The sequence below is a fragment of the Bubalus bubalis genome, chromosome 5 (assembly GCF_019923935.1).
Source record: "Bubalus bubalis isolate 160015118507 breed Murrah chromosome 5, NDDB_SH_1, whole genome shotgun sequence".
In the NCBI taxonomy this organism is placed as follows: domain Eukaryota; kingdom Metazoa; phylum Chordata; class Mammalia; order Artiodactyla; family Bovidae; genus Bubalus; species Bubalus bubalis.
In genome coordinates this window covers 46,893,594-46,903,872 of record NC_059161.1, presented here as the reverse complement: position 1 = coordinate 46,903,872, position 10,279 = coordinate 46,893,594, and positions in this window count along the sequence as shown.

The window sequence follows — 10,279 nt, the reverse complement described above, 5'->3', positions numbered from 1 at the left end:
TTTAAGACCAGAAGATTTTATTTTGTTTTATTTCTTTATTTTAGAAGCAGCAGCAATTTGGTGCTGTTATTAAGGCTGGCAGAAGTGGGTTCTCCTTCTGTTTTGCAGAGGATTATAAAGTATTGAGAGCCGTCAGCATCCAGTTTTTGTAACCCTGTTAGATGGACCCTGATACCATTTTTTAAGGAGAAAAAAGTTATGACCATGCCTGCAAAGGGCTTTGTGCACATGAAACTATAGAGGCAAAGCCCACTTATTGCATTTTCTCCAGCAGTTCTTCCTTTCCATATAAACAGAAAGCACAAGGCTCTGTCATAAACAGTCCAAAGAGTGTCCAGAAACAGAATACAATTTCATTTCATGACTTACATGAAATGCATTCAGGAGCTCCTATTGCATATGTATTTCAGAATCATAGTCACAATATAAAGGTTGTAAACATCTTCTCCTCTTGCAAAATGCATGATATATTTGATGCTTCTAATTATAAGAACAGCGAGATAGTAAGATAAATCAGTGCTATCATCAAGGTAAAAAAAAATCTCATAAATATATTAATATATAAAATTCATGTGGAAGGAATGAGAAAGAGAGACCAGTGGACTTTTTATTTATTGTTTATAATAGCACTGCTCCTAGCATATTAAGGATGCTGCCCTGAATCTTCTTTTTATCTAACAAATTACATTTACTTTGTCTAGGTCTACTGAGGTATAAGTGACATTCCATCACTGCATAAATTTAAAGCATACAGCATAATGGTTTGACTTACATGTCTTATAAATGATTACCACAATGAGTTTAGTTAACATCTACCATCTCACATAGGTAACATCAAGAAAACATCAAAAAAAAAATTGTCCTTGTGATAAGAACTTTTAGGACCTACTCCATTAACTTTCATATATATCATACAATACTGTTGACTGAGGTCATCATGTTGGACATTACATTCCTGGTATTAATTTATCTTCTAACTAGAAATTGATACTGCTTGACAATCTTTCTCCTATCTATCCCCTGCCTTTAGTAACTATAAATCTAATCTCTCTCTCTCTCTTTTTTTTTTTTTATGTTTTTCGCTCTTTGGTCTTTTGTTTTTAAGATTTCATGGACAAGTGAGCGCATACAATATTTGTCTTTCTCTAATATATTTTACTTTGCACAGTGCCTTTAAGGTCCATTTGTGTTGTCACAAATAGCAGGATTTCCTAGTTTTCTATGGCTGAATAACATTCCTTTGTGTGTGTATATACAGCTTTTTTATCCATTCATTCATTGATGGATACTTAAGCTCTTTCCACGTCCTTGTTACTGAAAATAATGCTTCCATGAACACAGGGCCACAGATATGTTTTGAGTAAATGTTTTTATTTCCTTTGGATATATTCCCAGAGGTAGAATTATTGGATCATACGGTAGTTCTTTTGTCAACAAAGGTCTGTCTAGTCAAGGCTATGGTTTTTCCAGTGGTCATGTATGGATGTGAGAGTTGGACTATAAAGAAAACTGAGTGTCAAAGAATTGATGCTTTTGAACTGTGGTGTTGGAGAAGACCCTTGAGAGTCTGGTGGACTGCAAGGAGATCCAACCAGTCCATCCTAAAGGAGATCAGTCCTGGGTGTTCATTGGAAGGACTGATGTTGAAGCTGAAACTCCATGGAATTCTCCAGGCAAGAATATTGGAGTGCATTGCCATTCCCTTCTCCAAGGGAGCTTCCAGACCCAGGGATTGAAGCCAAGTCTCTGGCATTGCACACAGATTCTTTACTGTCTGAGCCACAAGGGAAGCCCCTAATTTTTAAAGGATCCTCCATTTTGTTTTTCATAGTGTCTGTACCAGTTTATAATCCCATCAACAGTGTACAAGGGTTCCTTTTTCTCCACATCCTAATTAGCATTTTTGCTATCTCTTATCTGTTTAATGATCCTGACAGGTATGAAGTGATATCTCTTTGTGGTTTTGATTTTCATTTCCCTAACAACGAATGCTACAACAACTAAAGATGTTGAGCATCTTTTCATGTACTTGTTGGTCTTTTGTGTATCTTCTTTGGAAAAATGTCCATTCAGTTCTTTTGCCTATTTTTAATTGGATTATTTGGGGTTCTGCTATTGAGTTGTAGGAGTTTTTTATATATTTTGATATTAATCTTTATCAGATATTTAGTTTACTCCCATTAAGTAGCTTGTCTTCATTCATTGATTATTTTGTTGTGCAAAGGCTTTTCAGTTTGATGTAGCCCCATTTGTTCAATTTTCTTGTGCTTTAGATATCACATCCTAAAAAAAAAAAAAAAAAAATCATTGTCAAGACCCATGTCAAGGATTGTGAAGGTTTTAAATGCAGAATATATATACTTTCATATTTGATCAATCATTGAAGATGCTAATGATGAGTAGATTGTTGAGGAAAACAATTCATCTATATAGCTCATTTTCTAGGCATACATTATTCAATATAAATTTGCCCATGAGTCCTTTTATACCACTACATATTTTTCTAGAATATGTTCTTCTCAAAGGTCTCCAGCTATAAAATGGACAGACTTGAACTTCAACACAGGTTGTTTGAGTATAAAGTCCACTGCATGGTCGTGAAGAATGGCCTTGATCTACACTTACCTGGCCAGTTTGTCAGACTCCATAAGACATGGTAAGAGGTCTTAGTGAAGTGAAGTCGCTCAGTCATGTCCGACTCTTTGTGACCCCATGAACTGTAGCCTACCAGGTTCCTCCATCCATGGGATTTTCTGGGCAGGAACACTGGAGTGGGTTGCCATTTCCTTATCCAGGAGATCTTCCCGACCCAGGGACTGAACCCCAGTCTTCCACCTTGTAGGCAGATGCTTTACCATCTGAGCCACAAGGGAAGTCAAGAGGCCTTACCTAGGTATAATTTCTTTTTAAAATCTGCCAGTGCATGGCAGAATTGTATATTCATTGTAACCTTGTGTGTATTTTTTTCACATGTATATTTTTCAAGTTATATTTTACTCATGCTCTGATTCCAAAGAAAAGAAATAGTTTTTTCAAAATTAATAATTTTATAGAATTTTACAAAATATGAAATATTCTGAAATCCACTGGATAAAGCTCCATGATAGGTATTTGAAGACCCAAGTTCTGAGCAGTGACCTGCCATTACCCAACATTGAGCTTTAAGAAACAGTTCCTCTTCTATAATTTCTTTGTCTGTAAAATGAGGACAGTAAGTGGAATCCAGAGTAAGCCCAGGTCAGCCCAGGTGTAGATAAGGAGGCGAGGTGATGTGCAGGGGCTGTGTACATGGTGAGTGGGAGTCCCATGAATTTTCTGGATACGGCCTATTTGGGGGAGACCCTTTGAAAGCTCACGGGCCTTCCCTGCTGACCTAAGTGAGACTATCCTCTGAGCAATCTTCGAGGGACCATTGCCAATTACACTTATGGAAAACATAATTAGAAGCAGCATTCTGTACCTTCTGGTTCTTTGTGGGATGTTACCCCACTGTAATATATCTTTCTAATAATTATTCTTCCTAATATTTATTCTCTGAGAGTCCAGTTGATCAAGGTTTCCCTGATTTTTTTGAGGTAACTTGATTTTTTTCTGTACTAATTGTTGGGGAAGGGAAGAGATGCCCAAATTTTACTAGATAAAACCTGGGCTATAACTAAATATGTTTTTCCCCCATGGGTAAAGGTTCTCAAGTTAAAAGAAAAGATTAGTTTGTGTGTTTGTGTATACATCTGTGTGTGTGTATGTGTGTGTGTGTGTGTGTGTGTTTGAGAGGAAAAGATTGAGAATGAATGAAATTTAAGGGTCCATTCTCTGGCTTGGGTTCCAACAAAAGATCACTAGAAACAACTGGAAACAATTTGGAGTGAGGCAAAGCATTCTAGTTCTCCAAGGATGGCTCTATATACTTCAGATTTGTCTCAGAATACACAAATAGTGAGATACAAAGAGTGATTTAACATATGACTGAATTAGACTCTGAAGCAGCATTGTTCAATAGAACTCTCTGTGATGATGGGAATGTCCTCTGAAGTAACTCTCTGCCACGTATGGTTACTGAATCGAGGAACCTATGAGAAATCATTGAGGTCTTATAATGGAGGAACTTAACTTTTCAAATTTAACTCATATTAACTTAAATTTAAGTCTAAAGGGCCACAAAGATCTTATGACTACTGTATTTAACAGCACAAATTCAAACAGATGAATTTAGTTACAAAATGCCTTCCATTTGATTCCCTCCCCATTGTGGCTTCCCTGGTGGTGTGGAGGTAAAGAATCCACCTGCAATGCAGCAGACACAAGTTCGATCTCTGTGTTGGGAATAACCCCTGGAGAAGGAAATGGCAATCTACTCCATATTCTTGCCTGAGAAATCCCATGGACAGAAGAGCCTGGGGGGCTACAGCCCACGGGGTCACAAAGAGTCAGACACCCCCCAAATCTGCTATTTAGCCAGGTGACCTATGCAGTTTCTACCTTCCCTCAGCTTTCTCCAGTGGACTCTGAGAGGACTTCTAGTCTAAAATTTATTCTATTTTAAGAACTTAAGAGTAGAAGGCTGGGAAAACAAACTTGACAAATGACTGTTGTATCTGAGACTTTTAATTCCTTTTTTTCTCCCCAACTATTAAAAACCACATTAAAAGCCTGCCATAGAGTAAATTGTGAGCATTTTGTTCTGAAAGTATTGCTCCAAATAGTTTGTGGCCTTAGAATATATTTTCTTTCGTGTTTTGTTGTTTAGTCGCTTAGACATATCTGAGTCTTTGCAACCCCATGGCTTGTAGCCCACCAGGCTCTTCTGTCCATGGGATTTCCCAGGCAAGAATACTGGAGTGGGTTGCAACTACCTTCTCCAGGGGGATCTTCTCAACCCAGGGATCAAACACACATCTCCTGCATTGGCAGGTGGGTTCTTTACCACTGAGCCACCAGGGAGGCATTCTTTTATACTTAGCACCTAAAGAGATTTTCCTAAAACATAACCCCTGATCTACTTAAAACCCTTTTTCAGATTCTCCCAAAGCTCTCAGGGAAAAGCTCCTCCCCCTCAGCATTTGGTGTTCTATTTACAATCAACTATCTGCCTTCTCCAGAGAAGGCAATGGCACCTCACCCCAGTACTCTTGCCTGGAAAATCCCATTACAGAGGAGCCTGGTAGACTGCAGTCCATGTGGTCACTAAGAGTCGAACACGACTGAGTGACTTGACTTTCACTTTTCACTTTTATGCATTGGAGAAGGAAATGGCAACACACTCCAGTGTTCTTGCCTGGAGAATCCCAGGGATGGGGAAGCCTGGTGGGCTGCTATCTAGCGGTCGCACAGAGTCGGACAAGACTGAAGTGACATAGCAGCAGCAGCTGCCTTCTCACATGAGGCTAGACTTCAGGCCTTTGACTACTCCATATGTTGCCACCTCAGCCAGCAAGTCTCCCCCTATCCTCCCATCCTTCTCCTCTTTGATGATCCAAATCCTTTATTCTATCAGTTCAGTTCAGTCGCTCAGTCGTGGCCGACTCTTTGCAACCCCATGAATCGCAGCACGCCAGGCCTCCCTGTCCATCACCAACTCCCGGAGTTCACTCAGACTCATGTCCATCCAGTCAGTAATACCATCCAGCCATCTCATCCTCTGTCGTCCCCTTCTCCTCTTGCCCCCAATCCCTCCCATCATCAGAGACTTTTCCAATGAGTCAACTCTTCACATGAAGTGGCCAAAGTACTGGAGTTTCAGCTTTAGCATTATTCCTTCCAAAGAAATCCCAGGGCTGATCTCCTTTAGAATGGACTGGTTGGATCTCCTTGCAGTCCAAGGGACTCTCAAGAGTCTTCTCCAACAGCACAGTTCAAAAGCATCAATTCTTCGGCGCTCAGCTTTCTTCACAGTCCAACTCTCACATCCATACATGACCACTGGAAAAACCAAAGCCTTGACTAGACGGACTTTTGTTGGCAAAGTAGTCTCTGCTTTTGAATATGCTATCTAGGTTGGTCATAACTTTCCTTCCAAGGAGTAAGCATCTTTTAATTTCATGGCTGCAGTCACCATCTGTAGTGATTTTGGAGCCCCCCAAAATAAAGTCTGACTCTGTTTCCACTGTTTCTCCATCTATTTGCCATGAAGTGATGGGACGAGATGCCATGATCTTCGTTTTCTGAATGTTGAGCTTTAAGCCAACTTTTTCACTCTCCTCTTTCACTTTCATCAAGAGGCTTTTTAGTTCCTCTTCACTTTCTGCCATAAGGGTGGTGTCATCTGCATATCTGAGGTTATTGATATTTCTCCTTGCAATCTTGATTCCAGCTTGTGCTTCTTCCAGCCCAGCATTTCTCATGATGTACTCTGCATAGAAGTTAAATAAGCAGGGTGACAATATACAGCCTTGACGTACTCTTTTTCCTATTTGGAACCAGTCTGTTGTTCCATGTCCAGTTCTAACTGTTGCTTCCTGACCTGCATACAGGTTTCTCAAGAGGCAGGTCAGGTGGTCTGGTATTACCATCTCTTTCAGAATTTTCCACAGTATATTGTGATCCACACAGTCAAAGACTTTGGCATAGTCAGTAAAGTAGAAATAGATGTTTTTCTGGAACTCTCTTGCTTTTTCAATGATCCAGCAGATGTTGGCAATTTGGTCTCTGGCTCCTCTGCCTTTTCTAAAACCAGCTTGAACATCTGGAAGTTCACGGTTCACGTATTGCTGAAGCCTGGCTTGGAGAAATTTGAGCATTACTTTACTAGCGTGTGAGATGAGTGCAATTGTGTGGTAGTTTGAGCATTCTTTGACATTGCCTTTCTTTGGGATTGGAATAAAAACTGACCTTTTCCAGTCCTGTGGCCACTGCTGAGGTTTCCACATTTACTGGCACATTGAGTGCAGCACTTTCACAGCATCATCTTTCAGGATTTGGAATAGCTCAACTGGAATTCCATCACCTCCACTAGCTTTGTTTGTAGTGATGCTTTCTAAGGCCCACTTGACTTCACATTCCAGGATGTCTGGCTCTAGGTGAGTGATCACACCATTGTGATTATCTGGGTCATGAAGATATTTTTTGTACAGTTCTTCTGTGTATTCTTGCCACCTCTTCTTAATATCTTCTGCTTCTGTTAGGTCCATACCATTTCTATCCTTTATCAAGCCCATCTTTGCATGAAATGTTCCCTTGGTATCTCTAATTTTCTTGAAGAGATCTCTAGTCTTTCCCAGTCTGTTGTTTTCCTCTATTTCTTTGCATTGATTGCTGAGGAAGGCTTTCTTATTTCTTCTTGCTATTCTTTGGAGCTCTGCATTCAGATGCTTATATCTTTCCTTTTCTCCTTTGCTTTTCACTTCTCTTCTTTTCACAGCTATTTGTAAGGCCTCCCCAGACAGCCATTTTTCTTTTTTGCATTTCTTTTCCATGGGGATGGTCTTGATCCCTGTCTCCTGTACAATGTCACGAACCTCAGTCCATAGTTCATCAGGAACTCTATCTATCAGATCTAGGCCCTTAAATCTATTTCTCACTTCCACTGTATAATCATAGGGATTTGATTTAGGTCATACTTGAATTGTGTAGTGGTTTTCCCTACTTTCTTCAATTTCAGTCTGAATTTGGCAATAAGGAGTTCATGATCTGAGCCACAGTCAGCTCCTGGTCTTGTTTTTGTTGACTATATAGAGCTTCTTCATCTTTGGCTACAAAGAATATAATCAATCTGATTTTGATGTTGACCATCTGGTGATGTCCATGTGTAGAGTCTTCTCTTGTGTTGTTGGAAAAGGGTGTTTGCTATGACCAGTGCATTTTCTTGGCAAAACTCTATTAGTCTTTGCCCTGCTTCATTCCATATTCCAAGGCCAAATTTGCCTGTTACTCCAGGTGTTTCTTGACTTCCTACTTTTGCATTCCAGTCCGCTATGATGAAAAGGACATCTTTTTTGGGTGTTGGTTCTAAAATGTCTTGTAGGTCTTCATAGAACTTCAACTTCAGCTTCTTCAGTGTTACTGGTTGGGGCATAGACTTGGATTACTGTGATATTGAATGGTTTGCCTTGGAAACGAACAGAGATCATTCTGTCGTTTTTGAGATTGCATCCAAGTACTGCATTTCAGAGAAGGCAATGGCACCCCACTGCAGTACTCTTGCCTGGAAAATTCCATGGACGGAGGAGCCTGGTAGGCTGCAGTCCATGAGGTCGCTAGGAGTTGGACACGACTGAGCGACTTCACTTTCACTTTTCACTTTCATGCATTGGAGAAGGAAATGGCAACCCACTCCAGTGTTCTTGCCTGTAGAATCCCAGGGACAGGGGAGCCTGTTGGGTTGCCATCTATGGGGTCGCACAGAGTCGGACACAACTGAAGTGAATTAGCATAGCATAGCATACTGCATTTCAAACTCTTTTGTTGACCATGATGGTGACTCCATTTCTTCTGAGGGATTCCTGCCTGCAGTAGTAGATATAATGGTCATCTGAGTTAAATTCACCCATTCCAGTCCATTTAGTTCACTGATTCCTAGAATGTCGACATTCACTCTTGCCATCTCTTGTTTGACCACTTCCAATTTGCCTTGATTCATGGACTTGACATTCCAGGTTCCTATGTAATATTGCTCTTTACAGCATCAGACCTTGCTTCTATCACCAGTCACATCCACAGCTGGGTATTCTTTTTGCTTTGGCTCCATCCTTTCATTCTTTCTGGAGTTATTTCTCCAGTGATCACCAGTAGCATATTGGGCACCTACTGACCTGGGGAGTTCCTCTTTCAGTATCCTATCATTTTGCCTTTTCATACTGTTCATGGGGTTCTGAAGGCAAGAATACTGAAGTGGTTTGCCATTCCCTTCTCCAGGGGACCACAGTCTGTCAGACCTCTCCACCATGACCCGCCCGTCTCGGGTGGCCCCACGGGCATGGCTTAGTTTCATTGAGTTAGACAAGGCTGTGGTCCTAGTGTGATTAAAAAGCCATACTGGCTGTTCCCTTCCTGGAGGCCCTGGGAGGCAGTAGAGCACAATGGTTCAGAGCACAGATTACGCAGTCCAGACTGCCGTAAGCATGTTACTAACATTTGCCTTCAGGCTAGTGCTTTTCCTTTGTGCTCCAGTGGTACTCTGGCAGTGGCCTTATAATATCACCTCCAAAGCTGCATTATAATAATCTGCTTTCTTATCTGTATCCCCTACCAATAGAGGGGGTATTAAACTATTGGTCGTAAAATCAACTTAGTGGGTTGTTGAGGGCATGTGTGCTCAGTTATGTCCAACTCTGCCACCTCATGGACTGTAGCCCTCCAGGCTCCTCTGCCCATGGGATTTCCCAGGCAAGAATACTGGAGTGGATTATCCTTTCCTCCTCCAGGGCATCTTCCTGACCCTCATGTCTCCTGCAGTTTCTGCACTGCAGGGGGATTCTTTACTGCTGAGCCACTGGGTAAGGTTGTTATTGTTATTGAAAAATGAGTAGAATAGAAAATAGCAGCATTCGCTTTATGACTCCTTAATGATTTTGTCTTATGAAATTGTGATTATTTTATTTATTTATTTTTATTTTTTATTATTTTTTAATCTTTTTTTAAATTTTATTTTATTTTTAAACTTTACATAATTGTATTAGTTTTGCCAAATATCAAATGAATCTGCCACAGGTATACATTTTATTTTTATACACAGACCTAAATACATATGTATGTGTATTGAGTAATAATATAAAATTGTATCTTTTTGTTAATTGGGGTTAATAAAAGTTTTAAAAAACATTGGAATAGAGTAAAACTTCTAGGACATATGGTCAGAGGCTGATTCATGGTTGCATCTTTAGTATCTAGCACAAGTTCAACTACTGACCACCATACATTCTTATTGAAGTAGTTGGGGGCACTGGGGATGGTATGGACAGGATGGAGGCCAGAGCAAGAGACCGTCTGACTGCAAGGATCAGAACCAGGAGCTTTGCGTGCTAGTCCAGCCCAGGTAAGCACTGCTTCAAGACCAGGTGTAGAGATCGTGTTGGGGAGTTCATGATGGGAGTCAGTGGATGCAGATGGACTGAACTGTATTCAAGGTGAACCCGAGGGTGAAGTCAGGGTTATTCTGGCCAGGTCAGGGGCTAGAGATTCAAGGCTAGAGAATCAAGAGATTCAAGAGACCTTGAAGAAAGTAAAAACCTATGATTTGAGTTTTGAGACTCAGGATCTGCCTTGTCACTCCTAACCGTACCTTGTCCAAGAGATCACATGGCTGGCCCTCCCTCCTGCTTTCTCTCCCATCCCTCTGCTCTTT